This window comes from Felis catus, chromosome A1 (genome assembly GCF_018350175.1).
Source record: "Felis catus isolate Fca126 chromosome A1, F.catus_Fca126_mat1.0, whole genome shotgun sequence".
Classification (NCBI taxonomy): Eukaryota; Metazoa; Chordata; class Mammalia; order Carnivora; family Felidae; genus Felis; species Felis catus.
The window spans coordinates 140,444,134-140,466,536 of NC_058368.1; the positions used below are offsets into that span (position 1 = coordinate 140,444,134).

Here is a 22,403-nt window from a genome sequence, read left to right on the forward strand (position 1 = left end):
AGCATTTAATAAGCTGGGGTGGAGTTTTGTTAAAATCTGAAAAGGACATTTCAGAATAAAGAAACTTTAATTGGGCACAACCACTTAGACTTTACTCTTGAGTGCCTCCTTTTGATATGGATTGTGTCTGGACCAGTTTGTCTAAGTCCTGGCTCTTGGTTCATAGGAAATAATGTCTTCTCTTTGCATATTATGTATACATTAGAAAATGAAAACTGTGTGAATAATACTGTGTGAAATTAAAAAATTTGATAGTGATTTTAGTACTCCTGTATTGTTATGATTTGCTATGTGAGATTTTAACCTTCAAAATGTAGTAAAGTTGACTTGGTAAACATGTAAGTCAGGAGAGGGAATTGGTGGCTTCCTGGGCCTGCTGTTCTATCTTGCCTTCCTTGTGTTTTATGATAGGTAGAGATGCAGTAGGTGTGGTATTGCACAAGAAAGAACTGGTCTGCAGTACATCGTCATTGCCAGCCAGATTTAAGAAAATCTCTTTGTTGATTAGTTTTGCATTCTCTCCTCTTCACCAGAAAGTCTGCTCACTGGCAGCACAGTTCCTGAAATGCATGGTGATTCCAAGTGACCTTTCCATAATGCCTTTAGTAGAAGTTAAGAGTAGACAGACATACTCATGTTGAGTGGAATCATGTAATCTTGCATTCTCTCTTAAATGAAATTAACTATATTCATATAATCAAATTGGGGAAATTCAGTAGCATTAGAAAAGATTTACAGCTTTAATAAGATTTAAACGGGTTTATTTCTAAGACAGTATTCTGGGGTTGGGTTTGTTGTTGATATTTTTTGTTTGTTTTTTGTTTTTGCTCCTTTTTTTTTTTAGCATCGAATAGTTCTCAAACTAATAGAACAGGGCATAAGCACAAATGTAGATTTGGATCTGTATTTTAAAGGTGTGTAAGCCCTCTACTTATTTCTTGTCTTGCACACAACTCAATCACATTTTATTTTTCAAACAATGATATTATTTAAAGTAATATCATAACGAGAGCTGGTAAGAGGGACTTAACCTGTGCCAGTGAGTCAGCTGTGTCCTCGCTTGGCAGATGTCTCCTGTCCTTGTGGCATTTACCGTTGAGCAGGACAGACAGAGACATAAACTAAGGGGTTGTGAGAGGATTGGCTTAGAACATGGAGCTGGGTAATTTGCTGCTTCCAGTCCATCATACTCTGTTCCCTAGCAGGCAGGCCATTATGGATAGTCTATAGGCTCCCTTGCCCTCTGGCATTTGGGAGATAAGTCACCATGTGTGTTTTCCTCGCTTCCACCTTCCCCAGGCTGTTGGTTAGAGGTGGTGCTGAGTTCCTCTGCCGAAAGACACAACTCCTGTTTAGATGGCCCTCCTCTGCTGTTGCTGCAATTACGTTCTTGATGCAACCATTTTGTCCTCTTGTCCCTTCAGACCTAGGGATAGCGCTCCACTGTGGCTAGCTCCTGGGGACCTCAAATCCTTGCTAGTTTCCCTTACCTTTTTCATACTTTTGTAAATCGTGCTGTCATTAAACTCTTTTCTTTACCCTGTTTGAGTACCATTTCTTTCCTGCCTGTACCCTGAATAGCTAGACAATATCCCAAATGAAAAAGTTGAGGCTTAGATATCAGTGAATAACAGAACTGGGGTTAGAATCTAGTCTATTTTGTGTCAAAGCCTGATTCTTAAACTCACTGTTTTACTATTTGCCTGTAGTGACTTAGAGATTCTTACTATCATCTTGAAATTGAAGAGAAACCTGAGGGAAGTTGGCCACCTGTTGCATGTGAACATTGTTAGGATGCTAAACAACAAACTACCTCCTGCACTTTTAAATTAGTGATGTACTTCAATTCAGCCTCTGTAGTTCAGAGTTTTTTGTTACTTTCTTTGGGAATTGCCATCAGGATTATTTTATCAGGAAGGGGAAAAAATCTAAAGTAATAAAATGTTCAATTTGCCACTTAATTTTCTAGGCTTGGCTCAAGTTGACTAGTGGTTGTTGGCAAACATCTGATCCTATCTTTAAGGACCAAGTTTCAGGACATTTAAAAGAAATGCATAATTAAGTTGAAGGGCATTCCAAAAGGAGCATCTAAAAATGTCCTCAGTAATGCATCCAAGTTGGAATGAACATAGAGCTTCTTGGCCAGTTATTTTGGAAGGTAACATATTTTATTTCTATGTGTGATCTCTTGACTTAGAAATACCAGAATTTTATCATGTTACCTGAGTCTCCTCCTCTCACTGCCCATTATTTATTGCCTTATAACCAGACTGCTCTTTGAGGCAACATAACTTAATGGTTAAGAGCTGGGCCATTGAGGGGCCCCTGGGTGGCTCATCAGTTAAGCATCTCACTTTGGCTGCGGTCATGATCTCCTGGTCTGTGGGTTCAAGCCCTGCATCAGGCTCTGATATTTCAGAACCTGGAGCCTGCTTCAGATTCTGTGTCTCCCTCTCTCTCTGCCCCTCCCCCGCTCACTCTCTTCCTCTCTCTCTCAAAAATAATTATTAGAAAAAAAAAAAAAGCTGGGCCATTGAGTCATGCTGCACTGGTGCCATCCAGGCTCCACAAATACCTACTGAGTGTCACAGGGCTCTGTGCCTTGGTTTCCTTATTTGATAAGTGAAACTAATAGTACCTACCTTACAGTTTTGGGGAGGATTAAAGTAATTATGAAAGGGTTTAGGAGAATGTCTAGTACCACTATATAAATGCTAAGTAGTGGCTAGCATGTTGAGTTTTTTGTTTATCTCTGATCATCATCATCTTCAGTCTGGATTCCATTGATCCTTCTGTCCTTTGTGTAATCACATTCCTTCATAGACCTTGTCCATCAAACTTTAGTGAGTTTCTTCTTGGAAAGATACGGAAATTAACTCCCTGTAGTTCCTACTTTTGAAGAGGTTGTATCCAAATCCTGGCATGGAGAAAAGGAACCGAAGGAGAAAGAAGAGATTAGGAACCTGGTGGGAAAGGGAGCATGCTGGGGGGGGGGGGGGGGGGGGGGGAGGGAGTTGTTGGTTTGTTTGTTTCTGTTTGTTTTTACAAAGCTAGTACTTAGGATTCAGCCCCACATTTGGGGTGGTTTCTATTGAGTCTGATGTTAATAAGCCAGGTACCTTTGTCATTCAGTTACTACCTCCTGTGCCTCTGTTTGGAGTTTGCAAAGTGTTGTTAATGTTTCTTACTTCCTACCTTCCAGTTAACTTGGTGGACCTCTTGCATGACAAGCATCCCTCTTGCATCAGACATATAATAGATATCAAAATCAAAGGAATTTTGCTTTAAGAAGTTATGCATGAGAAATCCCCGTCTGCCATAAATAAAGAGAGCATTCAAAGCCTGAATGTGGAGTAGGAATGGGAGAAGGATGGCGCATGGAGAGTGAAGTTCAGGCCTCGGGAGGAGTAGGGAAATGGCACCCAGCGCTCCCTGCCGTTGACTCTAGAAATCAGAAAGAGCTGTTCTACCCACAGTATGGGGAGTTGAAAAACTCTGCCCCTGGCTAGAGAATGGCCATGGGAAAAAAAAAAAAAGAGAGGAACTGGCCAAAAAAACTGGGACCCAAAGCTGGGTCACTCACAGATGAGGTAGTGAAATTCTTATCCATGGGCTCAGAGCCCTTCCATCTCAGACGTTAACACAAAGTTGTCTAAAACCAGTGGGGAAGGTTAAGGGAGCTATAAAAAGGGATTGGGCTATAAGACCCTTGTTGATAATATATCTACTCTACCTCTCAAATTTTCTTTAGGGGATGTTGTAATTCTCTTCTTCCCACCCTTCCAATGAAAATAAAAACTTATGGTATGATTTATTATAAGAACTCTTTCTTAACTTCCAATTGCCTGATCTCATTTCCTTTAATGAAAACGGTATTGCAGTAAAATTAGGTTATAACAGTTAAAGTCTTGATCCTAATACAGGCCTATGCGTTGACTTATCCCACGGGATAGCTCTAATAATGCATAAGAAGACTGTGCGTGCTGGGTGTATGGAATGGGGAGGGGAAGGAAGGTGAGTCCTTTTTCACTCAGAGTACACTGACTTCATTTTTAGAGCCACAGGCCAGGTCTGAGAGCACATCTGGCCACTCATGCCTCCTTCACTTGGGATGAAGAGATTAAACATTGAGTGTGTGTAAACCTGTCTCACTTACCTGAGTCACTACTCAGCCAGAGGCCCCCACTCCCACCTCCTTTTTTTTTTTTCTCCTAAGTTCACATTCATCTAACAGTATGATACAGGAATAAAGACAAAATTCTTTCTGCCTCAATCTGAGGAGATTCATTAAGAGCTTAAATAAACCATGTCCTGGTTGAAGATTTTCTCTGGAACAGGCTGTACCATGGGAATGCCACAGTTAATAATGAGAAAACACATTCAAGTTAATCATTTTGAGAGTTTTAAATCCTCTTTATAGAACCTCATTTCAGTATAATAGCTATGACACATAAAACAGGTGGAAACAAAGGTTATGGTAGATGCACAAACTTTAAAGTTCAACATTATCCCCTTGTATATATACAAAGGGTCAGAGCTGTGGATGGAAGAGCATGGGTTCTAGAACCTTAAACTGGCCTGCCTGGCACTGGGGCTTTGGGCAAGTCCTTAGCTGTCTGAGCCATGTTCTTCTCTGTAAATTAGGGTTCTCTGTCTAGCAGGGTTGTGGAGAAGATCAGTAATTACATGTCAGGCCACTGGCACGAAGCCTGGTAAATTAACAAATGGCAGATGTTACGGGACATGGCATTTCATGTCTCAGATACACCCAGGGTTTGTCATAGAGCAGGCGTTCAGCTGTAGACTTAATTGCTGCAGTTTTAGCACATCTATTGGGCAAACTGTAGAGTAGTTTTATGAGATACTTGTATAAAACTTTAATCCTTAACACTTCTTTTTTTCATACCAAACTTACTTTGGTGCATTTTTCTTTGTCACTTTTTCAAAAACAGGTAGGGCATTGAGTACAAAATCCACAAACTGATAAAAATGGGAAAGGTAGGCTCTTCCTTTCAGTAGACAGCCTTCCAATTGTAGAAGGAATAATGGAGTTAGGAAATCTTTAATAGATGCTGATAGTGGTGGATGAAACTTTGATAAAGAAAAGGTTATTTATATAGTCTCAAGGTATCTCCCCACAAATGACTTACTTGTTGGGGGAGGGGGAAGTATAAGCATAGTGGAGAAATCTGGTATACCTCTCCTTGACCAAGTGATTAAAGTTAACGTCATCCATGTGGAAATAAACCAACATCCCCTGCCTCCTGATTTGAGTGTGTGAAATCACACAACTTGAGTTTTGTGTGGTAAGTGCAAAAACTGCATATTCTGAATCAAATCCTAAGGAAACATCAGACAAGTCTAAGCTGGTAGACATACTATAAAATGGTCTGTAATCCTCAAAAACATAAGATCAACAAAGATAAAGGCTGACAATTCAAGATTAAAAGAGGGTAGGCGTGGGACAGAAAGCCATAAAGAACGTTCATTACTGGGATAAGTGGTGAGACTTGACTGTGGGTTAGCTAATAGCATTGTATCAATATTAAATTTCCTGATTTGGATAATTGTGCTGAGCTCATGCGGTAGGATGTCTTTGTTCTTAAGAAATACACACAACATAAAATAGCCTACAAGAAAAGAGGCACGGAAAATGCAGCCGTAGGCCAGAAAGGTTCACTTTTGCTGTTAGGTTTGCCAAGGGCTGTCTGGTCCGCTTTACTCTTGTCCCATTGAGACCTTGGGGGAGGTAAGCAGGATGCTGACAAAAAGAGAAAGGCATTTTCTCTGAGCAGAGGTGAAATACCCTATATTGAATGCCTTGTTACCTTTTTGGTGGATGAGTAACAAGGTGTGAGAAACCGATGAGAACGCCAGAAACAAAGGCCTAGCTGTGATCATTCTTCACCTATTTGAGTATTTTATTTAGATCTTTATTTTTTTTTAACAGCCTCCAGGTGGATGGCGTTATGAGAGCATCATTTAACTTTTTGAAAAATATTTTTCACACCTTAAGCTAATCTCAAATCATTAATACTGTTAAAGAGGAGATAGATGTAAAAGTATTCCCATTTAGCAGGTGAGGAAAACCCAGAGAGGTGCTCACTGTGGTTCCTCTCACACCTTGCACCTTCATCCTGTGTCCCGCAGGGATTGGGTTCTTTTCAACCATGGATTCCTATGTGCTTGTTGGCAATACAAGGACACGTGTAAGTATAGGAGCAAACCTATCTTCTCCGGTATAGTTAAGCAGTAGTTCTTGTTTTGAAAGGAAATTGGACCAGAGAGATGCCATTTCTCATTTGAAACTCTTTGATTCTACAGAATTGGTGAAAAAGGCCACATTTGATTCGAGATCCATCTCTATGTCGTGAGCCCTCTGGATATTCCTAAATTCATGCCTGTGAGGCTGGAGCCGGCAGGTGTCTATAGGACTCCCCCAGTGGTGTATAAGCCATCGGATCTGTTACTGTTCCTATGGGAATTGGTTGGCAAGCCCCCCCCCCCCCACCTCCCAGACCCAGCTGTCTGCCTTTCTGACAAGTAGCAGAGTGGTCAAGGGTGGGGCACTGGGGCTGGGATGCTAGCCTGTGTTTTTCGGCTCTGCCGCTTGCCCCCTCTGGACTGTGGGCAAGGATCATGCTTCAGGTGACAATAATAATAGAACATACCTCACAGCTTTATAGTGAAGACTAAATGAGTTAGTACCTGCGAAGATGTTAGAACCACGCCTGGCATTATACAAAGTGCTATGTAAACATTTTTTTAAATCGTGGTAAAATACACATAATTCTCATATTAACCGTTTTAAGCATACAGTTCTGTGGTATTAAGTATATTCACCATCCATCTCTAGAATATTGCATCTTCCCAAGCTGGCGCTCTGTACCCATTAAATACCAACTCCTCATTCCCCCCTCCCAGCAGCCTCTGGCAACCACCCTTCTACTTGTTGTTTATGCTTTTGAATATCCTAAGTGCTTCATAGGAGATTGTGTGGTATTTATCTTTCTCTGGAACAACTCATTTCACTTAGCATAAAGTCCTCAGTGATCATCCATATTGTAACAGGTGTCAGAATTTCCTTCCTTTGGAAGGCCAACTTGTATTCCATTGTATGTATAGACCATATTTTGTTTATCCATTTCTCTGTTGGTGGACACTTGGGTCGCTTCCACCTTTCAGCTATTTTGAGTAACGCTTCCTTGAATGTGGGTGTGCCCGTGCCTGTTCAACTCCATGCTTTCACTTGTTTGGGTTGTATACCCAGAAGTGGCATTATTGGATCACCCGGTAATTCTGTGTTTAATTTTTTGAGGAAACACCATTTTCTACAGGGATTGTACCATTTTGCATTTCTACCAGCAGTGTGCATGGGTTCTAAATTCTCCACATCCTATTTCTTTTTGTAAATAAGCTTTTTTTATGTAGGGGCGCCTGGGTGGCTCAGTCGGTTGGGCGGCCAGCTTCAGCTCAGGTCATGGTCTCACAGCTGGTGAGTTCGAGCCCTGCATGTGGCTCTGTGCTGACAGCTCGGAGCCTGGAGCCTGCTTCAGAGTCTGTGTCTCCCTCTCTCTTGCCCCTCCCCCTGCTCACGTTCTGTCTCTCTCTGTCTCTCAAAAATAAATAAACGTTTTTTAAAAAGTAAGCTTTTTCACGTCTAAAAACATTGGGGGTATTTATTTAACAAACACCAGTCTAATCAGTGTTGGTTAAGTTGTAGCTTTAGCCTTTTCAAGGAGAGAGAGGGGTGAGCAAGGTATTTTGAGTTGAGGGGCACCTGGGTGCCTCATTCAGTTAAGAAGATCATGATTTCGGGGCGCCTGGGTGGCGCAGTCGGTTGAGCGTCCGACTTCAGCCAGGTCACGATCTCGCGGTCCGTGAGTTCGAGCCCCGCGTCAGGCTCTGGGCTGATGGCTCAGAGCCTGGAGCCTGTTTCTGATTCTGTGTCTCCCTCTCTCTCTGCCCCTCCCCCGTTCATGCTCTGTCTCTCTCTGTCCGAAAAATAAATAAACGTTGAAAAAAAAATAAAAAAAAAAAAAAAGAAGATCATGATTTCAACTCAGGTCATGATCTCACGGTTCGTGGGCTCAAGCACTGCATCAGGCTCTGTACTGACAGCTCAGAGCCTGGAGCCTGCTTCAGATTCTGTGTCTCCCTGTCTCTCTCTGTCCCTCCCCACCCCCTCTCTCTTTCTCTCTCGAAAATAAACAAACAGTAAAAAATTTAGAAAAGATATTTTAACTAGAGAAGTTTGGGGAAATGTTTTGGTTAATGAGATACTAATTAAAATGTTTACCATCAAAACTTGTACCCAAACCTTAATTCTGTATTTCCTGCCCCCACCACCAGAACTCCCACTGTACTCTACTTTTAAGGATAAAGGCAATTCATAACAGGTATGCTCACGCCAAGAACTTAGAACCAAAGAGCTTTTTGGTTCGTGTGCTGGAGTGTGTAGAGAATGAGCTTGCTCAGTTGTATCTACCAAATTGGAGTACATCTACCTTCCAAGAGTTTTTAATAACTTGAATGAGTTTTAGTAACTTGAGTTTTAATAACTTGAATGAAGAACAGAAGAACCAGCTCAGCTCTGAAAAAAGATGTGGAAAAACAGATGGGATGAGAAGTTCTGGTTCCTCTTGGACCCACAGTGTGAGTGGATGCTGCAGGTAGCCGTGCACTAAGACCGTCCTCCCGTTCCATGTGCAGTTCCGGTGAGCCCTGTGGATCACCAGGAGGGGTATTGATGCAGGGCAGAGGCAGACGCTGGAGGGCTGATGGGATGAGTAGATCCGCTGCCTCCAATGAGATGTTCCCCGGGAACCACGCCTCCCGGCTGCTTCTCTGCCTAGATTTGCCTGCGCATGTGCAGCCGAGTGTGAGCTGAGCTGGGTCAGCGCCTGAGACCTCTGCGCTGTGAAACCCGGTGCCGGCGGGGTGCAGACCCAGGCAACCAGCAGGGTATACAAGACACATCTGCTTTCAATGCCAACTATACTAAATTTGGAGGTGGGGACTCCTATTCAAATACTGAACCACAAATGGGGGAGTGGAATGCACAGTGGATGATTTCTAAAAGAGTGACACTGAAATTAGATAACTTATGCTTATTGGCCTTGGAGCCCTGCCCCTGCATTCTTCTCTTCACCCCAGTTCTTTCCATGTGTTTAGTCTCTTCTGCATTTAGGGATATTTTTTTTTTTTATGATAAAAGGCATTAATACACAGCAGTATGTGGAGGTCAAGAGAGGGCTTAGAAAGGCAGGTTTGCATCTCCTGAAGGCACTGTGCTGGTTAAGACCCACCGCCGCTAGACTGTGTTCCCCGCATGTCAGCTGTGATCTTGAGCAAATGATTCAGCTGTCCCAAGTCTCTGTTGGCACATCTGTAAACTGTAAATAATACCAGTGTCATAGAATCACTGTAGGTTAAATGCAATAATATTAGAGCCACAAGAAACTGCCCTGGGAGTCCTGGGGGGCGGGGGGCACGGAAGGGTGGATGTGAAGGAGCCAGAGCCTCCCCAGCTGCTTCTACTGGCTCCCTCTTGGCTCCTCTGCTAACTTAATCCCGTAGGAGAGCTTCTAAATGCTGCAATTCACAGACGTCTTCATTTTCTTTCTGGACCTCTTCTCTTTGTCCTGCTTCTAGACTCTTATTCTTTCCAGCGTGATCTCAACAGGAAAGGAAGGCTGGCATGGGAGAGGGTCTGGAGCTGCCTGGGACCATTGCAGAGGAATCCACCTCAGAGGGCAGAAAACCATTGAATGTGCTGCTCGAGCCTCTCTGACTAGTGGAGGCATCAAGTTGGCAGTGGACGGTGGACTAGGAGAGGGCGTGGGAAGCATGGATTTTGAAGAGCAGATCTAGGACTTGCTCCTTAATCTCCATCCCCGCCTCCTGGGATGCAACGCTGAACACGTTCCAAAGGAAAGCAAATCGTTCTTGACCGAATACTGGTGAACTGGCAAACTAAGGAGCTTGGCTTGAGTATTTAATAGTAATTACATTGATTTATGTCACTGCTTTAACAACTGATGCCCAGTGAACTATATATGATTCTGTTGCAATTATGTGTGTTATTAGATGTGCCGGGTTAGCTTTGTTGAGAGAGCTTTTATCAATGGAATGGAAGTCTGCCCTGCTCTTTGATTGTGAGCTATCATGTGATCTCCTCGCTGTCATCAGACACTTGTACTCGTTTCACCTACACTGCTTAGAAGCAGCTGTCAAGAGTCCTGGGGAGCCTCCCTGTTCCTCTTAAGAAATTCAGAGCCGCTTGGAAGGGTGGCGAGGGGCTGATTGGAAACTCTGAGGGCTAAGGAGTGGGGCCAAAGATAATGCATAAGACTGCATCTTGAAGTGCACATGCAGTTTACCTGTTCTTGATTTACCTCTCTAGCTGTGTTTCCCCACCCAGCCCTCTCTCCCCCTCTTAAAACCTGACTTCAAACACATGTCATGGAGAACAGTGGCCCTGAATAATCCCATTATTGAATAATCTTTTCTCTTCCCCTTGGCTTTTCTGTTCTTTGTCTTATAATTAATTTGTCCTTTTTCCAAAGGAGCTTTCTAACTTTTCTCCCACATTAAATACATGTTCTGTTAGATTTTAAGCTATTAGGGGCACTGAATCCTTTCTTCCACCCTATTCCATCCCTTCTCTCTACCCTTGACGTGCACTGTAAGTGTTTAGCCTTCGGTAAGAGACTGCCACATACCAAAAGAAACACATTCTGTTTTGTATTTATTGGTTTTAATTACAAGGCATTTGGAAGGCATTTTAGCACTCTGCGTCTTCATAAGTTTCTGTCAGCATTTTGCACCTAGTGGACCGATAGTAAGTTTCCAGCTTCACTTGGCTTCATAATCACGGACACTTGTGCTGCACAAATGCTAACGAGGCTCTCGTGTCTGAAGTAGAAACGATGACTTAACTCTGAAATTGTATTCAGATCCTCTCAGGAGCTTGGTGGCTGACACACACTTTGGCTGTCTCCTCTCATGTGCGGTGGACATGTGGTGCAATTTACGTACGGTACCATAGTCCGTTCCCCAGCCAAGAAAGAAATGCCAGAGGGAGACCAGTTATTAATTTAAGTCTGAAGCAGAAGAGCATGAATTCTGCTTCATGCGCTTGCTGTCCTGACTGTTGTATAAAGCTTTTGAGTTTTGGACTAAGGGAGCATAATATGTGAAAATCTCAGTCTCGTTCATTGCGCTTATAGGAACATCCACTTTTCTAAACTTGGGACCTCGTACTGCGTGTTCGAACAAAAAGCACGCAACAAGCCAAAACCAAAATATTTTCAGCTTTGTTGCCCAAGTGGGGTAAATTCTTTCCCACAAGAGAGCCGTTCCCAGGGTATTTTACACACTTCTCAAGAAGTTTACAAAATCATGGTTTGTATACATTCTCTTCAGCCTGCAGAGTTGACGTTGGCCTCACCCACTCTTGCCAACTCCACTCCCTTCCCACCTCAGCCATTCTGTTTCCTCCTACTGCTCCCTGTACTGTTGACATAAAAGAATAAAAATACTTTTTCTCTCCTATAATAGGGTACCTCCAAAAGTTTGCTAAAAACTAAACATAAGCCAAGTGTTGGTTTATAAGAACAAACCAGCTCTGTAATCTAGCTCTGAGACCTGGAGCAAAGCACTTAAACCATTTTAGTCTTAGTCAAGTGGAAGTAATTTTTACTTGTCCATCTCTCTGATGGGGCTCTTAGAATGGTATGAGATAATTTTCATGGTAACACTTTATAAATGTACAGAACTGCTATGAGACAGAAGAGCCTGATTTAATTGGTTCAAGTCCTGCTGCCTGATATTGGCCCCGTGGGTGGTGTCACATGATTTCTCATGGGTCTGATTTCATGCAGACCTGAAATGTGTGGACTGGTGGTGATTTTCATGTCCTTCTTATAAACAGAGAAACTTCTTGGTCACAATAACTAGCCTAAATTGTGTTAGCCCAAAAATCAGTTTGAAATGTATTCTCGATCCGTGACTGTATTGTCAGAATATCTCCGTTTGCATGGTATGATCCATTTGAGAGCTGAGTTTTTGGCATAGTTAGAAAATTGATTGTCCTGAATCATGTGTTAATTCACACTCACTAACAAACAGCATATGCTTGCATTAATAGTGCCCTTCTGTTCTACATCATAGCCTTCTAATTGAGTCTGTTACATTAAACTTGTCTTCTAAATATACGTTCAGATTGAAAGTCGGCTCCTTAGTATATTGCTAGAACAGTGGGGTGCTTCCACTTTTTTTTTTCTCTTTAATTGTACAAATTTGCCTTTATGTGAATTGGCATATTAGCGTGACTTACTGGTGCTGAGCCATTTCCACCTCCACCATCTGAAGTCGCAAAAGGAGTTGGCTACTCCTTGGCTTCCTTTTTCTTCCCCCGTACCATGCTTTTCTTCATCCTGTTCATTCTGTTGCCAAATTCTGCCCTTGGAAAGCATCACTGCCTTTTTCTGTCTTGTCTCTAATTCAGACTCAGGAGGTTTCATGTCACACAGGCATGTTGGAGCCGCCTTTTCATTCTTCAGATGAGGTCCCCTTCCATTCATTCCATTTCACTCTGGGCTTACCCTGTCTGTTGCCTCAGATAGCTTGTCACACCCAATCGTTTAGGCAGGTGGAGCCTTCAGACAGAAGATCCTGGCATTAGTCGTCTTCCTGTCTGCCATCTTTGAACTTGTGTGATCTTTTTTCCTCATTAAGCCTATTAATATTTGTTGCCCATTTTCAGTGTCGGCGGATCCTTCTCTAAAAGTTATGGAGCAATGGAGCAATTAGTGCATGGAAGGCATGCTTCCCAGCAGAATTGGCATTAAGGCTTGTTCCTCATTTTCTTATTTTTCTGCAACTGAACATTAAAACACATTTAATCTTCCATTACTGAAACGGTACACATCAGTGGTATGGAGTATCTGGAAAATGTCTATGAATCAAAAAAGCTCATGAAAAAACCCCAGCTCACTCCTTTTTAAGAACAAGTGCTTTGGGGCGCCTGGGTGGCGCAGTCGGTTAAGCGTCCAACTTCAGCCAGGTCACGATCTCGCGGTCCGGGAGTTCGAGCCCCGCGTCAGGCTCTGGGCTGATGGCTCAGAGCCTGGAGCCTGTTTCCGATTCTGTGTCTCCCTCTCTCTCTGCCCCTCCTCCGTTCATGCTCTGTGTTCATGCTCTGTCTCTCTTTGTCCCAAAAATAAATAAACGTGAAAAAAAAAAAAGAACAAGTGCTTTAACATTTGGTATTTCCTTGTAGGCATTTTCCCTCCCCCCCTTAATTATAGTTTATGTAATAACATAACCTTATATTATTTAAATTACAAATATATACCCACTATATATATGTACACATATATACGTATGTATTTATGTACATATATATACTGAATATATATGTATATACATTGTGTATACATATATACCGAATATATATATACATCCAGTGTGTGTATACATGAGAAGAATTCAAATTTTGCTTTTTTTCAGTTTATGTAACTTCAGATACATTCAGTTTGCAAGTTATATCGGAGATATGCACTAAAGGCAGAGTGAGGGGAAAATTGAGTATAATCAATTATCCTTGAAAAACTAGATGATTATCTGTTGTCTTTATTATGCATATCCATAAACTTTATATTTTATAACTTATTTAATAATTGGTTATATTATAGTTGAACTGTAAAATATTTTCTTAATGTTTATTTTTGAGAGAGAGAGAGAGATGGAGTGTGAGCAGGGGAGGGCCGGAGACAGAGGGAGACACAGAATGTGAAGCAAGCTTCAGGCTCCAAGCTGTCAGCACAGAGCCCCACACGGGGCTCGTCCTCGTGAACTGTGAGATCATGACCCGACCTGAAGTCCTGTGCTTAACCAACTGAGCCATCCAGGCACCCCTAACTATAAAATAATTTAAAGTATATGTGATTTTTTAAAAGTATTCGTAAAGTAGCTTCATGGGGCAGGTAGCATTATTCCCATTCTACAGATGGTGAAACTGAGTGTCTAGTTAACTGATCCATGACTGAATGTGACAGTATTACAGGCATATTTTACCCCACAGCCGCTTCCCTTTCCACTCACCCACACCTTTCCATCAGGTGTCTTTGTCAGTGTAGTCAGAAACTCGCCTTTTGCGGGGACAGAGGAGTAGAATAAAGGAGGGTGCCTGAGATAAAAATGTTTGATTTTCTCCGGCGTGTTCCCAGCATTTATTGATCATATGACTTTGCTTGTGTGTTACATAAGCAGCGTCACTGACGTGTTTGTTTTTGTTTTGCTCTTCTTATCGCCCTTACGTTCTGATAAGTCTAATTTGGCAATGCTGAATAGTATCTTAATGTTTTTCCCTTCATTGGACTATCTTTGACATTACTGCATCTCTAAGAAATAAGCCTCTGATTTTACTTTCTTTACTCATTCAAAATAGCACTAATTTATATGGCTTACAGCAGAAAGAAAAGAAAGTCACATAAATCTATTTGCTGACTAGTAAGATATCAGTAATACCATTAAAAACACCCTCAGAAAAGCCTAATGGCTGCTGGGCCAGTCATCAAATGGATGCAGGGAGGCAGTGACGCTTGAGTGTAGTTGAAAGACCACTCAAGAGTGGTTCAACTCAAGTGAGTTGAAAGACCACTCAAGAAAGAAGAGTGTAGTTGAAAACTTTGGAATCAGCGTTGTTTGGAATCCCAATTCTGCCGTTTACCTGTCTTTATGATCTTTGAATTACCTAACCTCCCTGAGTTTATTTCCCACTAGAAAAGTACACATCCAAATTCCTATCACAAAGGGGGAAGCAGGGACTGAGATAGTATATGTAACATATCTGGCACGTAGAAAGTGCTTATTAAGTCTTAGTCCCTTCCCTCCACTACTTTTCATGTATGTATCACAAAGAGTTTATGCTGACTAGAGAAACGCAAGAAATAATGCATGCGTATGGAATGTGCAGGAAAAACACCTATTCAAAACCAAGAGGTTGTTTTGTTTTCCTGCACTTAGCCTTGAAGTATTTGTGATTTATTTTCTCCTAATAGTAAAAGAAAAAATAGACCAAGAGTCAGTATCCTATTGTCTTCTAAAGCACAAACAGCTTTGTAGAAATCTCTGATACTCTGGTTTGTTTGGGGTAGTTTTTGAGAGAATAAGGACAAGGTGTTAGCAGTGACTTGGTACTCCCTGAGAGCAAGCCCAGGGAGCCGTCATTATATAACCTGCTACATCTGTTTAACCATAATAAAATATCATTGTTCGCATTGGGGTCATTGAAGTTAAGGTAAATACCTGCCTCCCTAAATGTTCATTCTCTATAGAGAACAGGGAGAATAATTTTAGGACTAGTTCTACCTAATAGGAAACATTTGCACTGACCATCTTAAGCATGAAAAGTTCATAGACAAGTAGGAGTTGAATTCCTTTCTCTTCTTTTCAAATAGTAGAATCTCATCCAAACTAAAGGTTTTACAATTCCTTCTGTAATTTTAACTGTTGGAGCTAAAAATTTTAAATTGGCCTTGGAAACTTGACAACCCTTTCTTCCTTACTGAGATCTGTTGCTGAAGTGTGTAGGAGCAGACAATGAGCAAATGGAATTTTCCTCGTGCCTATTTGGTAGCAAAAGAAGTGGTTTTTGTCCCTCAAATATTTTTTTTGTAACAGTAATTGATTAATAAATCCCCAATCTAGGAATCCTGGCCTTTAATTCTTCCCCTGAATGGAGCAAAGTCCTAGATAGATCCCTCCCATCCCAATCTGCAGGGTGGACCTTAACAATCTCTATGTCCTGCTTTGAATTTGTAGATTATATATGTTTTTTTTTTTTTTTAAAGTGAGACATTCTTTGGGTTTGTACAGTGGACCGAAATTAATTTTACTGTCTGTGTGAGAGTTAGAAATGAGGTTCTGTTCTGAAAAGGTGTGCGGGGTTTAGAGATTCAGGTTTGATAGAAACAAATGGCGTTTTAAATGCTCAAGGATGATAACATTTTTGTGGGAAACACGTTTGGAACTTTTTGTATCAAAGTGAGATCAAAGAACCCTCTTTCATATGCAGGGCTTAAAGCTGTGTACATTTAAAGCATATTTGCAGAAAAGGATTAACCATTTTCACAAAGCCTGAACTGTTTTTTTCTTTTTCCTGAGTAATTGTGGCAAAGAAGTTCCCTAAGTCTCCTGAGCATTAATAACCTCACTGGAGAAATGAGATTAGTGTCTGGTTAGAGACTAACTCGTGTAAGTAACCTGTGTTGTTTCGAGTGGTTACTCTTTCCTCACATAGGAAATTCTTCTTCCAATGATTAGCTGGAAGATTTAGGGTTTTGGCTTATTAAAGGACATGACCACAGTCCCTTATTAAAGGAAGAGACCTCAGTCCCTTACAACCTTGTCTAACATGAATATCCTCTGAAGTTGTACATTGATACATAACTTGGGAGTTCTTAGAAATGTGTGATAGGGGAGAAGTTCTAGGAAAAGTGTGGAGGACGGGCATTGGAGCTTGCCTTCCCTTAGGATCTGGACAGTAGGGCTGTGTTACCACCAGGGCACTGGACTTAGTAGGACTAAACCTGGAAAGGACACAGCCTTTCTGCTCGCGAGCACAAAGCTGAGCACATCACTTCAGCAGCTTTTATTGAGCATGTACTATTTACCTGGCACTTGGTAGGGATGGATGAGTTACGAACCCCTGCACTCAGTGTCTCATAATTTTAGTGACTTGATAAAACTTCCACTGTTTTTAACACGTGGCATGGCGCTCTGTACCATTACTGAAGATTCTTGACCTCAGAATATGCCTCAAGTTACTAATAGCTTCAACCTCAGGTTTGCCTGTTTTTCAAAAGAAGATTAAGATTAGGGAAGTTGGATCATGTGATCCTTAAAAGCTTAAGATCAGCTAGCTGTGAAATACTTCAGGAAGCATCCCGGTATGAAGCCAGAATATATCATGGGTCAAGTTTATTGAGTGTTTCACTTTATTGGGAACTTTGGACTTGGGGTTCTCTCATCTTGGTATCCCAACCCCTGTCCCCTGCCCATTTTAGGGTCTTGGAATCAATTCTCTTATCTCTAGTTCCTTACTTGGGGTATACATCTCTTGGAAGCATTCTTTAAGTTCTGAGAATGGGGAGATAACCATTTGGCTCTACTCTCCCAGCTAAAAACTGGACCCAAATCTTAAAAGGTGGTTCAATAGACATTTGAGTTGAATTACACATTCAGGACTTAAGATTCTCAGGGTTCCTTTCAGAAATTTTGAGTCACCCAGAATAATTGTATATAAAATGCTAAAGTCTAGCATGTTTCTATGAATTAGTGCTTCATACCATATTTTTAACCTGTTTCTCCTTAAAGGGACATGTTTTACATCATACCATTTCATAAAACAGAGATTCCCTGTCCTGATTTTTGTGATTCTTTTTTAAAAAAATTTTTTTTAATATTTATTTTTGGAAAGAGAGACAGCATAAATGGGGGAGCAGCAGAGAGAGAGGGAGACACAGAATCCAAAGCAGGATCCAGGCTCCGAGCTGTCAGTACAAAGCCTGATGCAGGCTTCAAACTCACGGACTGCTAGACCATAACCTGAGCCGAAGTCGGACGTTTAACCAACCAAGCCACACAGGCACTCTGATTTTTGTGATTCTTGCAGACCCGCTCTCCACTGGAGGGAGTATATCCCTACCTATCTTTTCTTTTAAGTTTATTTATTTATTTTTGAGAGGCTAGGAGAGGGACAGAGAGAGAGGGAGAGACAATCCCAAGCAGGCTTCACACTGTCAGCAGGGAGCCTGATGTGGGGCTTGATCTCCTGAACTGTGAGATCATGACCTGGGCCCAAACCAAGAGTCAGATGCTTAACCCACTGAGCCACCAAGGCACCCCCCCCCCCCGCCCCCGACACACATCTATCTAAGCATCCTGCAGTTATGTCAAACTTACAATTGTTTCACTCTAGTAAAAGCTTTTTGAGGGACTTTGTGTATCATAGTTGTCACTGTATATCCAGTCTGTACAACAGACACAAAGCAGCCACTCAAATATCTGTTGAACAAGTGAATGGATTTTAATACCAAGGAGATGGTGGCTTTGTTGTGTCTATGTGTGAAGGGAGCAAGTAGGGTAGCTGAAATTAACAATGGAACAGGCAAACTCCTTAATGAAGCAGGTCTCTGGGCTATTTTTACATTAGATTTTGTGGGTATTATTTGGAAAATGAACTCAAGTTTCCTTCCATGACTTAGAGTTCTACTTCAACACCTTCTCTACCAACACTTACTGTGCTCCTTAGATCTCTGAATAAGCTCCATAATGTGATTGCTGTAGAATGTTAGTGCTTTAAAATGCCATCTTGGAGCCAGCATCTGCTAATGTTACAAGAGGAATTTTGTGAGCTGCTAATATTTCTGGAAGTTCTTCACAATATCTTTGTGTCTCTTAGGGTTCAAGGCAGCAAGTGAAGATGAACTTCAGAGGAAATGGCAGTTAGTCAAGCTGTTTTAAGGTGAAAGCAATTCTGAAGGCACTTAAATGGTCTGCTCTTGGGTTTGGCAGTGACCAGAACCTGTCCTGTCCTGGCTCACTCAGATCTAGCAGCAGCACGGCACTGGGCAAGGGCAGGGGCTGCTGTGTTCAGGGAACTTGTTTCCAGCCCTGGCTCAGCCATTGACCCAGCAAGTAACTACATGCCATCCCCTTTCCTTACATGACCGCTGTTTCCTAGAAGGAGGCAGTGCCTATTTCTCAGAGTGATTAGGAGAACCACAGAATAACATGGAAGAGTGATTTATGGGTGGTAAAGTCATGCTTAAGTGAATTAGTTAATCAGTTCCATGATGACTCTTTAAATGGCAGTGTTATTATCCATGCCTGTGCTTCTTATCAGAAGTCGCTACTTGGTAAATGTTAAATAATGCAGAAATAGTTGCAGGCAACCTCTGTGGTCCAGAAGGATCTACTTTTGCTGTGATTAAGACATTTTCACGCTCATAACCATAACATGTGCTTTGACCATACGTCACAAAGGAAAGAAGGTGAGGCTGAAGTGGATGTGGTTGAAAGGGCAGTGGCCAGATGTGTGACCCGGTGGGCCAGATCAGAAGGGAAGGAAGGGATGTGTTAAAGGAAGCCCCACGAGGGCAAACATGTTTTGTTTTGTTCACTGCCCTATCCCTGATGGTTTGGCTCATGCCTGATCCATAGAATCTATAAATTGAACATTAGGTAAGTGAGGTGTGTGAAATGTTACTGGACTTGCTCCATCAGTGACCATACCCTTCTTGTATTCGGGGTAAGTAGGCAAATACAACTACCCACATAGATATTTTAGAGTCCTTGTGTTAATCATTCCTGATGAGAGATTGTGTAGCATATATTCTATGGAGCATGTAGCCTGTGCAGGGTAGTGAGCTGGGCATGGTGAGAATATAACTGTGTCTTGTAGGAGTTGACTATGAAATGAAACGATATAGGAGGTGCCAGGAGAGAGCACATTTTGAGTGGGAACAAACAGGGGACTTTGGGAAGGAAGTCATGATGGAGTTGAGCCATCAAGATAGGCAGAATTCTATCAGCTGGGGCCAATACTTTGGGATTGCAATTTAAGGCTTTGTGGCATATGTGTGTGTGTTAATTCAAACATTAAGTCTTCCCTTTGGATGGGGGTGATGTCACAGTTTAAGAGCCTCTCTGCAGCTCTCCTGGACTGGTGGATTCTTGCATGGCTTGTGGAAGGAGTTGGGGGGTTGAGGCCTTGGGACCAAGTACTGCTAAGGCTTCTCTTTCCTCCTGGGCCGGTTTGTTGAGGTGGAAGGAATTCATAGCCAAAAAGGAAGGTGGCAGTAAGAATGTCTCCTTTTGAATGTGACCCCTGCACTCATACTTAAAAGTTGGGAAGGTAGCATCATCATGCGGATTCATACTAGGAGTTTTATATTGTTTTCAAGCTTTAATGTATCTGAAGGTACTATGAGATGAAAACGTTCTGTCGGGAATGGAAAACCGTCTTTAGACTGAAGTTAAAATGAGAGATTGGAAATCACGAGGTGTCCGGGGGATGACGTGTTAGGAGCCCTGGAGGTGGAAGATTAGGTGACGATATGTGGGCATGCCAGGTACCTTCTAGGAAAACTTGGGATACGAAAATCATAATTTGAGAAGTGTATTCATTATGGGGTGAGGGTCAGCTCACTTAACAAAGGCACTTTTTCAGAAATGTTTGTGGTCTGCATGCAAGGAACCATGATAAATGTAACGGGGACATGCAGATGAGTTAAGAGTCTTTTCCTGCAAGGAATTCCCATTTCGTAGGGGGAGACGTGACTGAGCTTCTGTGATGAGTGATGTAATAAAAAGGTGAACCAAAGTGCTGAGGCAGGTAGATGGATCCTGACTTGCAGATCTACAGAATTTTGCTTGAGAAGATGTAAGACACGGAGGTGGGAGAATGGCTTTCCAGGGCAGAGGGAAGGTGGAGAGCAGAAGCACTCCAGCCTAAAATGTGGTGTTGTGGTCCTGGCACACAGAACTGCCTGGAAGGAGTGGATGGAATTCAGGTTTCACGTTGGAGGAGGTGGGAAGGTCTTCTAGACCTTTGTTCTGTAGCACATGGGGATCCATCAAAGGTTTGGAGAAGGAGAACGAAATGAGCAGTACTGTGTTTGAAAGGTGCTTCTGATGGTGGTGAGGACAATGAGTGGGGGAGGGGTGGTGGCTGGGAGGCTGTCGGAGGGCTGTCAGAAGAGTCTAGGGGAGACACGTTGAAGGCCTGCAGTCTTGGGGTAGAGGTGCAGGGGAGGGTTGTTCCAGAGCTTTGGTACTTTTCCTAAATTTGAAAGTTCTCTTCTAAAGTTTAGATCTGATTGAGTTTATTAAGAAAAAGAAGATGATTTTGATGAAGCTGAATTGTGGAAGTTTGTAAAGTATATTTGTTGACCCTCACTGGTATCGTTGATCTGTTTCAAGCAATGAAACCACACTGAGACATGGGGAGTGGTAGACAGGGAGGACAGGAAGAAGGTGATGGAATGTGTGGAGGCTCCTGCTTCTTTTGCCCTAGCGTGGTTCTCTCCAAGCCTGTCCTGGTGCCTTTCCACATCTCCTCTCCTTCTTCTTCAGGTTCCTTTTCTTCCTCCTCTATAAACAGACACGTTTCTCTAAGTTCTTCCGTATTTCTTCCCCCGCCCCCATCCTCCCATCCACACATGTCTAGCCCTAATGCTTCTACTTTTCACGTGGGCAAATGACTTCACAGCCCATTTGCTCAACTGTAAAGTGGGACACATTACCTGCCTCATCGTGTCATCTACATCTGTAAATGAGGCAGTTCATAGAAAACATTTCAAGGACTTGAAACAAAGTAAATGCTCAATAAGCATCGAGCATATATTTATATATTGTATTCTGTCATATTTTATATTGATATAAGTTTAATCACTTTTGAGTTCTTTGAGGTATTATTTTTGGCTGGAAAATATTTAGCATAGTACTTGCTCCAGTAAGAGTTCAAAATTTTATCTTAATTCCTCTTGTCTGCTAAGATGATATTTTGGACTCTTCCTCAGTATGGCATGGGATTGACCTTTCTGAGGGATGGATGGGCCACCTTAACGCTTCTGCTTGGAACCAGGGGTCTCGTTTATGAATTGGCTGATTGGAGCTGTGGCTAGGGAACAAAAAAAAATTCATATTCCTGCCCCATATGACCATACATCCCTGCCCACCCCCAACGTGTTCATTACATGAATAATGTAACAAACTAGAAACCAAATTCACTTTATAGCTATCAGAATTGAAGTTCTTTGTCATGTAAATGAAGAGCCAAGAGTTGGCAGATGTGGCCCGTGAGGCTCTTGAGTACTGTTGAGACTGTGGGCAGGCGAAGTACACTCAGGAAATGGGGAAGCCGTATTCTCTGCAGAAAAGTAAAGCTGAATTGTGGAAGTTTGTAAAGTATATTTGTATTGGAATGAAGAGTGTGGGGCTTAAAAACTGCTCAATTGATGTCTCCTTTGTTTTGTTCTTCTGGATACCTTTTGACCAGGAAGGTTAGCCTCATCAAGGCCAAGATACAGGTGAAGCACGAATCTTAGAGACTTTGGCATCTGTAACCTAGGGTTTGCATTGGGTGAGAAGCTTTAATTCCCTTTAGGAGTGGGTAAACACTGATCCTTATAGATTATTTGTTAAAATTCAGAATTTCCAGGAAGGTCCAAGCTGAGCCACTGGACCAATACTACAAGCTTGTGAAGGAAAGTTGTTGGGAGTGGACCATGTTTTAATGGGTTTGAGGCCATCAAAATTCTCTGGCACCAAGTCTATGATATATGATGCTGTTCTCATCCTTTTTAGTAATTTTAACCCGTACTTCAGTA

At 42.1% G+C, this 22,403-nt stretch overlaps 1 protein-coding gene across 1 annotated transcript in view; it reads left to right on the plus strand.

Moving 5' to 3' along the window:
- Nucleotides 1-22,403, plus strand: part of IQGAP2 (IQ motif containing GTPase activating protein 2) — a 299,037-nt gene that overhangs the window by 28,612 nt on the left and 248,022 nt on the right. The window lies entirely within an intron of this gene.